At 34.3% G+C, this 15,601-nt stretch overlaps 1 protein-coding gene across 7 annotated transcripts in view; it reads left to right on the top strand.

Annotated features, from left to right (window-relative positions):
• Window positions 1-15,601, top strand: part of PTPRD (protein tyrosine phosphatase receptor type D) — a 1,172,279-nt gene that overhangs the window by 222,367 nt on the left and 934,311 nt on the right. The gene's annotated exons all lie outside the window — the stretch shown is intronic.

The raw sequence follows: 15,601 nt of genomic DNA, 5'->3' as shown, positions 1-15,601 counted from the left end.
AATATCAGTTTGATCATATCCATGTTTTACTAGGAATTATTGGGAAAAGTACAGAAAATAAATATAGGCAGATTTTAGCAAGACCTTTGTGGTTTTAGATACTTCACAAAAGCAGGTACATGAGTGAGCATAAATTTGAGCATTTTATTGGCTGTTAGGTAGATGTGAAAAAAATAATTACCAATGAAATTAATGTGGGTTTTATTGTGAGATGTTTTTCTTGTAAATGCTATGCCAAAAGGTATGTATCTAAAAAAATGAATAGTAATAAAATGCTTAGGTGGTTCAAGATGAGAAGACACTTCACTTTGTGAAAACAATTTACATGTTGAGAAATTAGCAGCTAGTTCTGCTGATAAAACTGTCTCTACTATTGCAATAAAATTGCATTTCTCATTAATAATTTCCATTATTTGTTTACAACTGTAACTGTTGATGGTGAAATAGGCTTTTTTTGCCTTGTCAATACTCATAAATCTTTGAAGAAAGAACTTTTCCCAATTTCCTCTGAAATTCACTGTCCTTTGCAATATCACAAATGTTTTAAGAACTTTTCCTGTGTCTCTACCATTAACAAATATTTTATTATCTTAATTGTCTTTGAAAAAATCTTGGGCTAAATAAGAATACTAATAAAACTACTGAATTCTGATATCCTCAAGTCAATTTCAGCGTTGGTTTGGCTAAATGAAGATTTAAATAAAGAGTTAGTGAATGATTAAATGAACATCCTTGAGACTTTTTAGGACTCATGAAATTTAAGCTGCATGGACAGATCCTCATGCCCGCATAGCAGTGTACTAGATCAAGAAAATTTTTAAACAACCAAGGACAAAATAACTAACCTTTCCTCCAATGACTTTTTGATGAAACAACATTGTTGAATTTGCTGTATTGTCTCAAGACTCAGTCACTTGCATCTTTAGAATAGCTAGAAAATTTTCTGAAAGTTGTCCCTCCTCACAGAATTTCATATGCACTCTAAGTCCACAAGCCTAAGAAAAATCGACTGAGAATATTTTCACACAAAGGCTCAGAGTAACTTCATGATAGATACAGATAATTTGAAGTATATGTGAAAATGTTATGGATGATAAAGAAATAGAACTACAAATTAAAATAATAAAGCGTGTTCATCTTCAGTGCTGATGTCTTGTCTACTCATACTTGAAACAGTTCCACATCAGTATTCAGTCTAATATTTGGGGTTTTTTCTTATCCTTGTAATTAATAAAAAGTCATGTTTATCCTCTGATAGTACTGAAATGTATAGAGTACCTGTCCACTATTTAATGATCATACTTTTTTCCACATACATTATAATTTCAGCTGTTTGTGACATGAGCTTGCTTACATTTCACTGTCAGTTTCAGGACAATCCAAAGGGGGAATTTCTTAGAGATACAGCATTATATTCTACAATGATGAATTTATAAATAACTTAAGGTTTTTGGTTTTTTTATTTTTAAGGTAATTATTTGCTTTATGTAAAGCAAATAAAAGGGAAAGAAAAGTATAACAGATGCAAATTCTCTTTATAAAGATCCTGTACCAGTTTTTAAAGATTATTTGTCAATTTAAAACAACAGTATCAAACTCTGTTAATGACAGCTATAGAGAAAATTGCAGCGTACATGATATAAAGTTATGCTCTCCTGTCTTTCTTTAGAAGAAAAGAAAAAATCATTGGAACTTATGATGAGGCGAAGCAATTTACTCTAAAGTGATTGTTCAAAGTATTCTCAGGAAACATCACCTTTCAATTAGCAGAACCAAAGATTAAATACTATTAGTGCTATCTCTGAGATGTAGCTTGGATACTGTGTTCATTATTAGAATATAGCTGTAAAATTCCTGAGTATTTAGGTAGTAGAACATTTGCTGGAATAAATGGTAGATATTGGATGCAGGACTTGAATTCTGGCTGCCAACAACAATAAAATCGAAGCAGATGTCCACTCCCTCAAGGGCAGGGAGGCCCTGCAGAGATAAATTAGAGAGATGGTCAATCACCAACCAGCAAGTGCTGGATTCTACACCTAGGATAGGCAACCCTGGTCGTGTGATAGACTGGGGAATGAAACACTGAAGAGCAACACTGAGGAAAGGACCTGTGGGTCTTGATTTTCAAAAAGTGTAACATGGGTCAGCAGTGCCCTGGCAGCCAGGAGAGCCACCCATGTCCTGCAGGGACATCAGGGACAGCATCACAGCCAGGCAAAGGAGGGGGTTGTCCTGCTCTGCTCTGCCCTGAGGCAGCCTCATCTCAAGCGCTGGGAGCAGTTTTGGGTGCTATAATATATAAAAGAAATTACTGTCTCTATTAGAGACCTTCCAGAGGAGGGCCATGAGGATGGTGAAGAGTCTGGAGAGTCCCTTATGAGCAGCAGCTGATGTCACTTGGTTTATTCAACCTGGAAAAAATGAAACTTAAGGGAGACCTCACTGAAATCTTCAATGTCCACATGAGGGGAAGTGGATGGATAGACACTGATCTCTTTACTCTTGTAATCAATGAGAGGTTCTGAAGGAATGGCATGAAGCTGAATTGGGAGGTTTAGGTTACATATTAGAAAAAGGCTCCTCACACAGGTGGTGTTTGCGCAGTGGAACAGAGAAGAGGCCACAGCACCAGTGTGACAGAGTTAGAGAAGCATTTGGACAATGCTTTTAGATACTTGGGGTGTCCTGTGTAGGGCCAAGAGTTGTGCTTAATGATTCTGATGGGCCTCTTCCAATTCAGCATATTCTATGATTCTGTGATTCTAAATAATCAGCTCTTAGGTTCAATTTCTATGTCATCCTTTTTTTTTAATATAATAATATCTAATTTCAATGAACGGTAGGCATTGGCTATATTGCTACTGTTTGTAGACAGACTTAAGGTACATGTTAGCTCTGGTCTGGAATTTATTTCAATTTTCCTTATATTTTTTACAGCTTAGAGGACAAAGTAGTCTTATATTATTTTATGTAAATCTATATGTCTACATTTTCTCTCTTCCTTTTACTTTTTTGTTTATTTGTTTATTTTAGCTTGCATGCTCTTTTTTACAGAGTGGTGAAGGATCATAACATGATAAGATTGTTTTGGATTTTTTAATACAGATGATCACCACTGACATTAAAAATAATAACACAAGTGAAGTAGTTATTGCATAAATCTGCAAGGTGTAGATAACTGGAAAATTCTTCTATCTATAATGTAATTAGAAGATGGTTCAGAATGCCTATAGTGTTCATATATGGGAAAAAGGAATGATTCTGTAACAGTAAAGTAGGTAGAACTTGAAATAGTAAATCTGGTACAGAAGACTGAAAATCACTATTAGAACATTTAGAGAAGGATTATGAAATTTGGCATGTATAAGCAGTATGTTTCTTGAAAAAGGTAAAGAAAACTTCTGTTTCACTGGCAGAGCAGGAAGTGATTAAAATTTTTCAGTGGAACATAAGAATTTAATTATTTGTTCTCAAGAAAAAGAAAGAATTCAATAGAAAAGATGGATTAAGGCACCCATATTATTATATTATGGCTGTAGTAAAATAGTGTGAAATCAGCAGTGCACCTCAGCAGCAAAGTCCTAAAATACACTGGTCTCTGTGAACAGGGGCATTAAGGGAAGAGATTATATTCTTCTATGTTGCATTCATTAGATCGTATCTGGATATTCTATTCAGTTTTGATCCCTAAAATATGTGAAAGACATGGACTTAGTGGAGTGGGTTCAGGGACTGCAATTAAGATGATGAGGCCTGGAGCCCTTGCCCTGTGAGAAGAGGCTGTGGCACCAGGGCTGGTTCAGCTGGGAGAAAATGGCTTCAGGGGGACTCAACAGTGTTGCCAGCACCATTAGAAGGGGAAGAAGAGATGCAGTCAGGCTTTTCACAGGAGTTTGTGGCAGGAAGTTGAAAGGTAGCAAAACAAGCTTTAACATGAGAGCCTCAGGCTGGAAAGAAGCCTTTTCTCCAGGAGGACAGCCCAGCAGTGAAACAGGTTGTCCAGAGGTATTATACCATTTCCATTCTTGGAGTTTTTCAAGACTCAGCTGGAGAAAACTCTGAGCAAATTTGTCTGAATTAAGGATCAACCCTTCTATGAAGAGGAGATTGTGCTGCAGGCCTCCCAAAGTTGATCCTTCCAACTGAAATTATTTAATCATTCTGAGAGTGTTAACTAAGAAAATAAATGATCATGGCTATTTTTGTTCTTCCATTATTCCCCTCACAAAGCAAATATTTTTAAATTAAGCATTTTTTCCTGGATTTTCTGTGCTACATATTCTCTATAGTGACAAAGTAATCTTTGTAGATTTGTTACAAGAACTTGTATATTCCAGGCAGGTAACACACATTAGTAAGAAAAGGCAAGTATTTTTCACTTCATCCTGATGAAAAGAAGGAAAGGTGCTAAAATAATTTAAGAAGCTGGAACAAATGGACAAAAAGGAATAAAGGAGAGGAAAAGGAATTAATATTGCAGGAGACTTAGAAGCTGTTAACCACCAGATTCCAATTCTTTTAATGTTACCAGGACTTCAGCATTTAATGTTGTATCAGTTTTGCACTGCAGACACAGCTATATCAGAAAAGAACAGTAATGACAAAGGAAGAATTTAATTTTAATCTACACTGTAGGGACCAAATCCAGAGCAGAGTTCCTGTGCCACAATTGCAAGGTCAGTTTCTATCTGCTGAGGATCTTTCTTAGCCCAAGTTTTATTTAAACTGTCCAGACAAGTGGAAGTAATTTTCATATGACACAAAAAAAAACCCCCAAAAAACAGCAACAAAAAAAAACAAAACAAAAACAAACAAACAAAAAAACCCACCAAAAAACCAGCATAGAACATTGTAAAATTAACATAATTTATTACACTGCATAGAGCTGAACTAACAAAAATTTGTTTGCATTATATTACTGCCAACTGTGCAACTGCTGCTTTGCACCTGTTCTGGGCATTGGACAGGGTGCTGTTTCCACAGTTAGAAAGATGTATTTTTCTGATCTATCCAAGCTGAACTTTTTTTTTTTTTTTGCTGAAGTCTTGCTAGACAACTGCAAAAATACATATGCCTGCTTGCAGCTCTAAGACTTCAATCCTAAAACTGTCCATTCTAGCTCCTGACATCATTACTCCAATTTTCCTATATCTCAGTCCTTTGGGGAAGTCTTCCTAACAGCAGTTTCCAGAAGACAAAACTTAGAATCTTGGTCTCTGCAAAACACACAGTATTTTTTCTTTTTGAGAGAGAGATCAGTACTTTATCTCCATTTCTGCCTTTCACCAGTTTGATATTTGACATCAATTTCCTGTTGCTATGGTTCCCCATACAGCTTTTTAGTTCTGGATTATATTGTGATTTCTTTTGTAAATAAATATTACACCTATGTTTTATAATGTTTCTTTAGGGAACCTTGCAATATCTATTACTTTTCAGAAACAGATTTAATGTCTATCTCTCACATCTAACTAAAAATCTTTTTCATTTTAATTCTTGGAACAAAATGGAGAAAAAACATACATTAATGGAGTAGGAGGTTTAGTGAAGATGGAGCATTTCTTTTTCACTAATGAGGCTTGAAGGCAGAGTACGATGATAGAATACCCATATTCATTCTTGTGGCCAGAAATGAGTTCTTCCTTTTTCTTTTCGCCCAATTCCCTACCCTGGGAGCATTGTGGAAGACATAAAACTCATTTTGAATATATTAAAAAAAATCTTCCTAAATGTTATCAATTAGCCATCAAGAACTGGAAACTAGCCTTGAAAATCAATAGTCACTATTAAAGATAAATAAATAATAGAATGACATGTTAATTTCTTAAGACCCTGACTCTGTCACTGCAAATGGGTACATGCCTTGGAGAAGTAGAGAAATTACTTGAGTCAGCCAGAGAAATTCAACCAATACAGGTTGCTTACTGGCCCTCTGAATATTGTATTTGGTTTCTAAATAGTTTTTTGGCTAAGAAATAAAATAGAAATGTAGCATTGCTAATCTTCATTAAAGGAATATTAGAAAATTCCTGTCATTCTCACTTTTACAAGTACTGAACTCAAAAAACTGATGTGTTACACTGGTGTGAAAATTCATGAAAGTTAATGCATTTTTTGTATATTCATATTCTCCATATATTATAATTCATATAGTTACTAGCATTAACAATGGTCAGAGCTGTCTCTATGAATTTTTATGATCTTTACAGACATATATCTTAAAATGAAGACTATTTGCTTAAACTGATGAATTTTGCTGCCTCAAATACCTGATATGTACATAACTTGCAGGACTGAAAGTGTGACCAGCATATACCAAATTTGTAACTAGTAAAATCTGTTTGGGAAATCTGCCAGGATTTTTGACGTATTCTGCATTTAACACTTTATTATCAAACAGTAGATTACTTAGAAGCATGCCTCTAATTTAGGATTACACAGATTGTCAAAGTAAACAAAATTGGTACTCTGAGACCAGTTCTTACTTTGCTCCTCTACAGCACTGTAGGTCCTGATCTTGTACAGATGTTAACTTCAGAGGAAATGGAGGGGTCTGAGGCCTCAGTATGCTGAGTCTTTATAAATCCACTAACTTCACACCTGTCAAGTTTACAGACATTAAAGCTCTAGTATTTAAACCCTTCAAAAACTAATATCCTTTCAAAAGAGTGGTTGTATATATTGCGTGTTGAACCTGGATGGATGAGAGGTGCTCACCAAAGCTCCTCTGTCCCTCCCCTCTTCAGTTGTACATGGGAGAGAAAATACCACAAAATCCTTATGGATTGAGATGAGGGCAGGGAGAGATCACTCACTGATTATCATCACAGTCAAAATGCAGTTGACCTTGGGGAAATTAATTTATTTTATTTTCAATAAAATCAGAATACAGCAATGAGAAATAACTCCAAATCTTCCCTCCCTTCTTCCTGGGTCCAACTAAATTTCTAAATTCTCTACCTCCTCCTCCTATGTGGTACAGAGGGACAGGAAGTGGGAGCTACTGCAAGTTCATCACACCTTGTCTCTGCCATTCCTTCCTCCTCACACTCTTATCTACACCAATGCGGGCTGCCTCCCACAGGACACAGTCCCTAATGAAATTTCTGGATATCAGTCCTCCCCACAGTCTCCAGTTATTCATTAACTGCTCTAGCATGGATCCCTTCCCTTTTGGTCAGTCCTTCAGGAACAGGCTGCTCCAGTGTGAGACCCCCACAGGGTCACAAGTCCTGCCAGCAAACTGCTCCAGTGTGGGCTCCACTCTCCATATGGTTATTGTCCTGCCCAGAGCCTGCTTCAGTACAGGCTTCTTATGAGGTACATTTGGGCACAACCACCTGCTCCAGCATGGGATCCTCCAGGAGCTCCAGGTGGGTATGTGCTTCCATAATCTGAGAGTTCATATTCCTATAAAGCAATGAACACATGAACATGAAAGTGAAGGCAAAATTACTCCCCCCAGGACTAAACTCACTAATGTTTAATTTTGAGATTGAGCAAATCAGAATGCTTGAACCAAGGCAACAATTGTTTTTTAGCTTTCAAATAATATAGTGTAAAGACCTGGTGTTCTTCCTACCTGACCCAAAACTTTTCCTTTTACTGTTTTGCTTCACTTCAGATCCACTCCAGTGGCTGACTTGCCTTTCCTCATAGTAAGCTACAATAGCGTGTTTATGTCCTGTCACACTTGCAACTAAGTCTTGAAAAAATTAGCAAAGTAGTTTACCTAGAGCAAATACTTTCTAATAGCTGCAATTTGTAATTTTAACTATTGAATTATGAAAATATTTTTTTAGAAAATTCATTATAAAATAATGAAATATACTCAAAAGTTGCACTAACACACTTGTGGTCAGATCATAGGCTAGGTTATGGTTCAGAAAATCAATTTATTTCAATAGAATTTTTAGGCTGGAAGGAGTGTGAATCCTGCCTTGCAAACCTGGGAGTGGAGTCTTTCACAAGGGTGAGACTAGAGCATAGATATATATGAATTCAAAGTAGATAGAGAATATTTCCAGCATGACATATTTAAGGTTAATGACTCTTGTGTAGTTAAAGTTCCCCATGGACTGTCATTTCTGCCTGATGTTGGAACTGGATTATATACAGACTGTGAGAGTTCCTGCCATAAAATTGAATCAGGAAAAGAGATAGACTGGGATTTGTGCTTTTGACTGTTCTATGAGAGTCTCTGAATAAATCAGAACTTTAAAACCTGTAATTAATTTTTTTTCTTTTTTAATGATAAGTATGTTTCAAATTTAGTCCTGTGAATGGTAACTATAATAATCATGTTGAAATAAGGACATAGAAAAATTCATGCATTGTTTAATTTCAGATTTTTTGGAATGGAAATACACTTCCTTATGTGTAGTATTTGAATAAGGCTGCTAAATAACTGATGGTATACAAATTATGTGCAGCTTAAGTTTAGACTGACACTCAAAATCAGATTTCTGCTGTGAAATGGTTAAACACTTCTCATGTCACATTCAGCAATGTATGGGTATTAAAACAACCATGGAAACAAACTGTCCATGGATATATTTAATTGAATTACCCACTTTCATGAATATTTGATCTGCTGATTGCCTCAAATACTTTAGATTTCTTGCCTATAATTTGAGCTTATTAAATTTCCAAAGTAAAGGATCTGTATGACAGGAAGGACAGTAGTCCTGAAAAAGAACAAAAGAGAATTGCACAGTGTATTTATTCTTTAACTGGATAGACAGTCCAGAATTGTAGACTTCTGGTGATATTTTCTTTTGACAAGGAATCAAAATGATGATTTGACAAAAAGGTCTAATTTTCCTGCTTAAATTACAAACATCTGATGAGCACACATATTTTCCAAGATTAATATCTTAAAAGTTATAGATACTTTTGGTTTTTAAAAACTAAAATTATATAAAAAATGCCTCAATTATACTCTTAGAATTTTTCACAGACAGAGTAACTTACACAGGAAATGGAAATAGTTATAGAGTGTAAATATTGTAGACATGGAAGGATTATGCTGGTAAACATATTATTTGCAGAGATAATAAAGGAAATGGTGAAGGCTGTCCTTTCTGTGAAGTTGCTTACAGTTGTCATCAGCAAAGAAGTTACCTTATAGTAGAATATAAAATTCATGTTTTTATTCAGAAAGAAGGATATTTATTTCACATTTATATTTTTATGGTGCCTTATTTTATAATACAGTTAATATAAGTCCTTAAGAATAAAAGGAAAGACTAAAGAAAAATGTCACATTAACAAAAATAGTATATAATCTCCATTAAGAATCTGTTGCTAAAATGTAGCAAGAATCATTTTTCAGTTTGTGAATAGAAACAAAATATAAGGAAAAAGCTATTACTTGTGTGTTAGTACAGTAAGGGTATCAATAATATTTTTACCTTTGGGATGAGCTTTTCTTCTTCTGCCCCTTAAACTATCAGTACAATGGAAGAAAATTTTCATAGCATTAACACCCATTTGAAGCCTTAGATTAATCATTAAGCAGCCTTCCAATTGCACATTTGAATTGTTAGAGTTCCTAGCTTGAAGATTAACCTGTTGGTCTGATATATATATATATAAACCTTCTAGTAAAATACCAAAATGGAAATAAAACAAATGTGATGCTTCAATATAATATATTTTCTAATTCAATATTTTCATGATATATAAGATAGGGGACAGTAAAAGCTAAAACTCTTCCAAACTGTTTATAGGTATCAACTAATGGCACAAAACATGCTTATGGAAATTATTAGAATGGTATTTGTAAGGAATTGACTTAATAAAGATTTCTTATACAACAGCACAGACTAGTGGCTTTTAGCAAGGCTGCAAGTTTGCCTTTTCTCTTAAACAGTATTAAATTAAGATGGCTAAGACCAGAGGGTATAGAAAGCCTGAGTGTTTCTGTTTTTCTAATTCATGCATGTCTTCTGATAGGAGTGCATACTTTCAACTAAATACAAAGGTTTTTTACAAAGAGACAAGTTTTGTGTTTGTTTTTTTTTTTTTTTTTTATGCTGTAGGAGATTGAACCTGCCTCACAAATTTTTTTACATGTATTTAGAAGGAACTACTTTGTCCAGACTGAGTAGTTTTTCAATTTCTTGCAAAAGTGTGTCTCAGATTCACTGCATCATTACAAAAAAAATACACAAAGATATTGTTCAAAACCTCTCGATCTTCTTGACATTTCTAGACAAAATATTTGCATAACATTTGTCTATTAAATGTCAGAGGCACACTCAGTTTCGAGGTTTACCTTGAAACTGAGTGTGCCTCTGACATTTAATCTTTCTGTAAGTCTTCTAGACTTCAGAAAATATATAGTTACAATTAAGGTTAGTAACATAACCTGAATGTAGGAATTTTAATCACAGTGATTACTCAGAGGTCTCCTTTCCTCATTTCTTATGCATCTTCCTATATCTGCTTTTCATGTCTTTCTCTCTAGCTAGCCCAAGTATACTATCACACTGACACTGGTGTCGTTGCTTCCGGTAGCTGGGATATCCCTTGCTCAATATTGTCCTACATTTCCCATTAAGATGTACCCCATTCCTTGAGAAATGCTTTTCTCTGCAATTATCCAAATAACTCCTAGAAAACCTAGTGTGGACCAGTAGAGGCCTGAGAATATGGTGTAATACAATAAGTACGTGGGAAGGTGCCAATCATAAGGAAGTATGCCTGCAAATTTCCTACTTTCCAAAACCTAGCTTGTGAAGATGGAAAATCTACTGCTCTTGCTCATCAGAATAAATTGATAAAATGGGTGGAGGAGTGCCTCTGTGAGTACATTTAAAAAATTATCTTCCAGTACATTTAATCTGTTGGCCACATTTATGCTCTCAGAATCAAGGTAATGAACACTGGACCTAAAGACAAAGTTAACAGTAGGGCACTGTAAATAATCCTTAGATTGAAATCCAGTGGGCTGTATTTAACAGCTGGTATTTGTAACTTAGTACCAGTAATGAGCTGTAAAAGACATGAAATGTAAACCTCAGACTAGCAGGAAATAAATGATTTACCATGCAGTTTAAATTACAATATAATTTGATGTAAGCTTTCTTGGGACAGCAAATACTTCAGGCATGATAGCCTGATATCAATCTATCATTTCACTACATGATCATAATTCCTCTCACCATACTCCTCCACTGTGTATTTATATTATTCTAAGTGGTTCAACTGGCTTGATTTCCTCATTCTAGGTCTCATTTCCATTCCATTTTACCATGCAATTTCTTCCCAGCCTCAAAGAGATTACACAGGATTTTTTTTTTTTTAGGAATATGAATGTCTGTATGTATTTTGGCTAAAACTTGCAAATCTGTGAGGCTATGTACTCATGTCTAAATCACAAATCTGTCTAAATCATTCAACATCTAACTTGGCTGTCATGAAATCCTCACCAGGCAGATATAAAATTAACATTTACAGGCATTTAGCTGGGAAGAAATACCGAGTGTTGACTGAATTTGGGACTATACATAGATGAAACAGAACTGAGAATGAAGACAGAAAAGCTCTTAAAAAATGCCCAGGGCTCTGTAAGGTACCTAGTACTGCTTATTCTAACATTCAGCATCAAACTTCTTTGCAGTGCTAACTACTCTGTGTGTGTTGGGACCTAAAGTGCAGTGTCCTGGCAAGTGGACAAAACTAACTGTTACTGTTATTTAATTACTGTTATTTAATTACTGTTATTTACTGTTATTACTGTTATTTATAATTACTGTTTAGTTTTGATTTTGTTTTTATATATTTGTTTTTTGGTTTCTGAACCTGCCAACTCTTAGAGAAATCTGGGTATTCACTGTGAGGTTCCTGCTACCTATCCATAGCATCAGTATTTTAGACCAGCATTTTTACATATCATAACGAATAAAACAGTAGCACTGATATTTATACTATAAAATTAAACAAATGATTGTCTGCAAAAGCCTCTTTGATTTTAATTTCCTATTCTTTTTGCATATTCTATTGTCCCTATTTTGAAAGGATTTATGCTCTCTAGTTCATATTTAAGAATATGTCTTAATTAAAAAGTCCTTCTTTCAGACCTTGAATTGCAAAGAGATTTAGGTCCACATTTTTATAATTTTACACTCTTAACACCATTAGAATAATGATAATTTAGATGGCTACACAGGTGTTAAGCACCTAAATTTCATCAATGGAGATATCTTTATTCTTAAAAAAGCCCTCCAATTTTATTTAAAGTCAGGAAAGAAATCCTTCCAGCAGATGGCAGCAACTCTCCACCTACCCCAATTCCGACTCTAAACATGCATATTAAGCACAAACTCAGAGAAGAAATTCTTTTTTTTTTCCCAGCTGATGGCTGAATTGCTTACGTAGACTATTCTTCCCCAGTTTTAATTTTCAAGATGACCAAACACAACTGGTGTCACTAAGTTGTCTGAAACCAACCAAGCCAGGAGGTATATATTAGATTACAATTATTTTACTATATTGACAATTTAGATAAAGGAAGGTGGACAAAAGCTGTAGTTAAATTTTTATTTAGGTGACAGGATGCACTGCTTAAACTAAACTTAAGCTGAACTTGCTTAAACAGCTGCAAGAATCTGAAGCTGTTCGGGCTTTTACTGAGACACATTTCCTTGGATTTCCTTGTAGTGGACTTGTTATTCATAGTCATTCTTCTTACTTGGCACATTGGTAGTGTAAGTGGTATTGGACAGGATATACACAGCCTCCCTAAAGACCAGTCTAGCTCAGACATTATTCTCTATGTACAGAAGATCATAATGTCTTCCTGTTCAAGGGATACTGTCAAATAGAATATTTAAAAGTAATCTAATAAAGTGTATGCTGCAGCTTCCTATAAATAGTTAACTGATTTTAATTTAAATCGGTCTATAAAAAGGAGTGTTAACGTGATTCTTTTCTTCTGCTGAAAAAAACCCCATGGACTACCGAGACAGCAACTGCCTGTGGCACTATCCAACAGTTTATTCAGCTATGCCTAGACTTAACTCGATCACACAAATAATCCCTCTTTTGTGGAGCTTCTTGTTTAATTGTACCTTAATACATGAATAAGCCACTCTAGGATTCAGATGTAGCTGATTACAATTATACTATGCTTATACATAAAAATGATCAAAAATACATACGTAGTCCAAAGATTATATTATGTAATTCTTCCACTGCCATCAGCTCTCTTGTTATTTGATATTTAAAGGACTTGTAAGTAAAGCTAAAGCTGGAAATTATGCAGAAGTCTAAAAGAATCCCATCAAATTCTGTTCTTTTGACAAATATGAGAGATAAAAAATATTTTGCTTACTTTAAAACAATGCAACTGTAATCCATATTTCAAGATAATACTACAAAACATTTAATTTGCTCCACAAATTTGGTTTTGTTTAGCTTAAAAAGGGTGTTTTTCGAACCAAATGTTATGAAAGGACTTCAATTAGAAAACATGAATTTGTGTAAAAGTAAAGCTAAATAGCTTTAAGTTACCTGCTGACAATTTCTTAGCTATGTTGCATGTCGAATGGATATAGCAGGGGAAGGGTTACACTGGTAACCATTGAATAAGCTTTTCTGACTTTGTAACCTAAACATTAGTGTTTAGTTGTTGGGGTCTCGTCTTTTCTTTTCTTTTTTCTTTTCTTTTCTTTTCTTTTCTTTTCTTTTCTTTTCTTTTCTTTTCTTTTCTTTTCTTTTCTTTTCTTTTCTTTTCTTTTCTTTTCTTTTCTTTTCTTTTCTTTTCTTTTCTTTTCTTTTCTTTTCTTTTCTTTTTTCTTTTCTTTTCTTTTCTTTTCTTTTTTCTCTTCTCTTCTTTTTTTTTCTTTTTTGTTCTTTTCTTTCCCTTTTCCCTTTCCCTTTTTTTTAAATTTCCATAAAGAAAATTGTTCTTTTCTTGCCAAATAGATTCAGATGACTTTGGAGGACTCTTTGTCCTTTTCCTTGTAACCCCAGGCTGCTATCATTTGTGGTGTAAGATCACCTGTATCAATTGTCTATAGAAATCTTTTATATTTAAAAAGGGTTAGAGGGATAGGATACAAATGTATGATTATGTCAGAAGAGAAGAATGGGTAAAATAACATTTTGGCTTTTATTTGCCAACCTGTATTGGTAACTTTGGCTTCACTCAGACAGTACTGGACCACACAACCACTTTACGGACTTAAAATATGGTTCTCAATTTTCAAACGTTCATCAAGAATTTTTGCAGTGGGGAATTCTATTCATATATTTAGATTTTTGAAAAGTGCACTCTATACCTGTAGTGCATTTAATAAATATATAATTTTTTTTCCTACAAAACATAACTTTCTGATATGTACTAATTTGAAATTTTCCATAGTATATCAGATGTTTTATTTAGACAATAGAAAAAGAAAGAAGAAAAAAACCCCAAAAACCAGAATCAAAAGTAACAGCAGCAACAAAAGGTAGAAATGCACAAAAGTGAAAAATTTCCTGCAGTCCTGTTCCAGGATATATTTTTTGACTTCTTCTTGGTATATGACCAGAAGAAATAATGGCAGAATTTCCAAGGTTTTTTTGTGGTTTCTCTCCACCCACAATTAATTTTTATCTTTTTGTGAATTCATTTAACCAATACCTGTCTTGTAGATTTTGGGTGATATACAAGTTGACCCATTAGTGGCAGATTTTCCTTGTTATTTATAGGCATTGCTGAACAGTTTCTGTGTGATAATATGCCATTTTCATAAATGCCAAATGCTGTTGAGTACTATTTGTATTCATTAGATATATCAAGGAAAGAAAACAACAGAGGACATTTTAAATAAAAACCATTGAAAACAAAAATAGCCACAGAAACAAAATATTTTTAAATGGATAAAAAAGTAAGGACAGTAACAGAAGGAAATTTTAGAATTAATCTTATTTACAAAATTCCTAATTATACCAAGAAGATTGGTGGGTTTCATAAAAGAATAGCTTTTAGCTGCATTTCAAATACAGCATTGTCCCTACCACAGTTTCTCCAAGGCACAAGTTATCTCATAAAAGATAGTTATTTTACCTGTGATGTCTTCTATGCCTAGAACTCTGAGAAAATGTTTGTCATCAGTTTTCACCTCATAAAGTTTACTGACTAGAAAATAAATTAATCTTGAGGCTTTGTGAAAAAGAGAAAAAGAGAATTTATTTGATAGTGCTTTAATAATAGAACAATTAAGAGACTAGTTGATGTCAATGCCCCCAGATCATTATGCAATAATTTTCAAACAAACAAACAAACAAACAAACAAACAAACCCCCAAAACAAAACAACCAAATAAAAACACCTTGGATTAATTTCTTACTGCAGAAGCAAGACCATGATTAAACTTTTAATACATTGGAAAATTCAAATTTTTTCAAAGGGTCTAGCAAGTTAAATTTTGGCAAAAAAGACATACTTGTTCCACATCTACAAAAGAAAAGCAGCACTTCTAAATTAATTTTTTTCTGTTTTTTGGTGGGACCTAGAACCAGGGCAGGAGCAGGGGCCTATGACAAAGTCACACCAGGGCCAGATTATAGAATTAAGGTGAAGCACAGGGGGAAGAGAAGGTCCTGG

The sequence above is a fragment of the Molothrus ater genome, chromosome Z (assembly GCF_012460135.2).
Source record: "Molothrus ater isolate BHLD 08-10-18 breed brown headed cowbird chromosome Z, BPBGC_Mater_1.1, whole genome shotgun sequence".
NCBI lineage: Eukaryota > Metazoa > Chordata > Aves > Passeriformes > Icteridae > Molothrus > Molothrus ater.
Note: the sequence above shows the minus strand (reverse complement) of the source record. Positions and strands in the feature narration are given on the sequence as shown.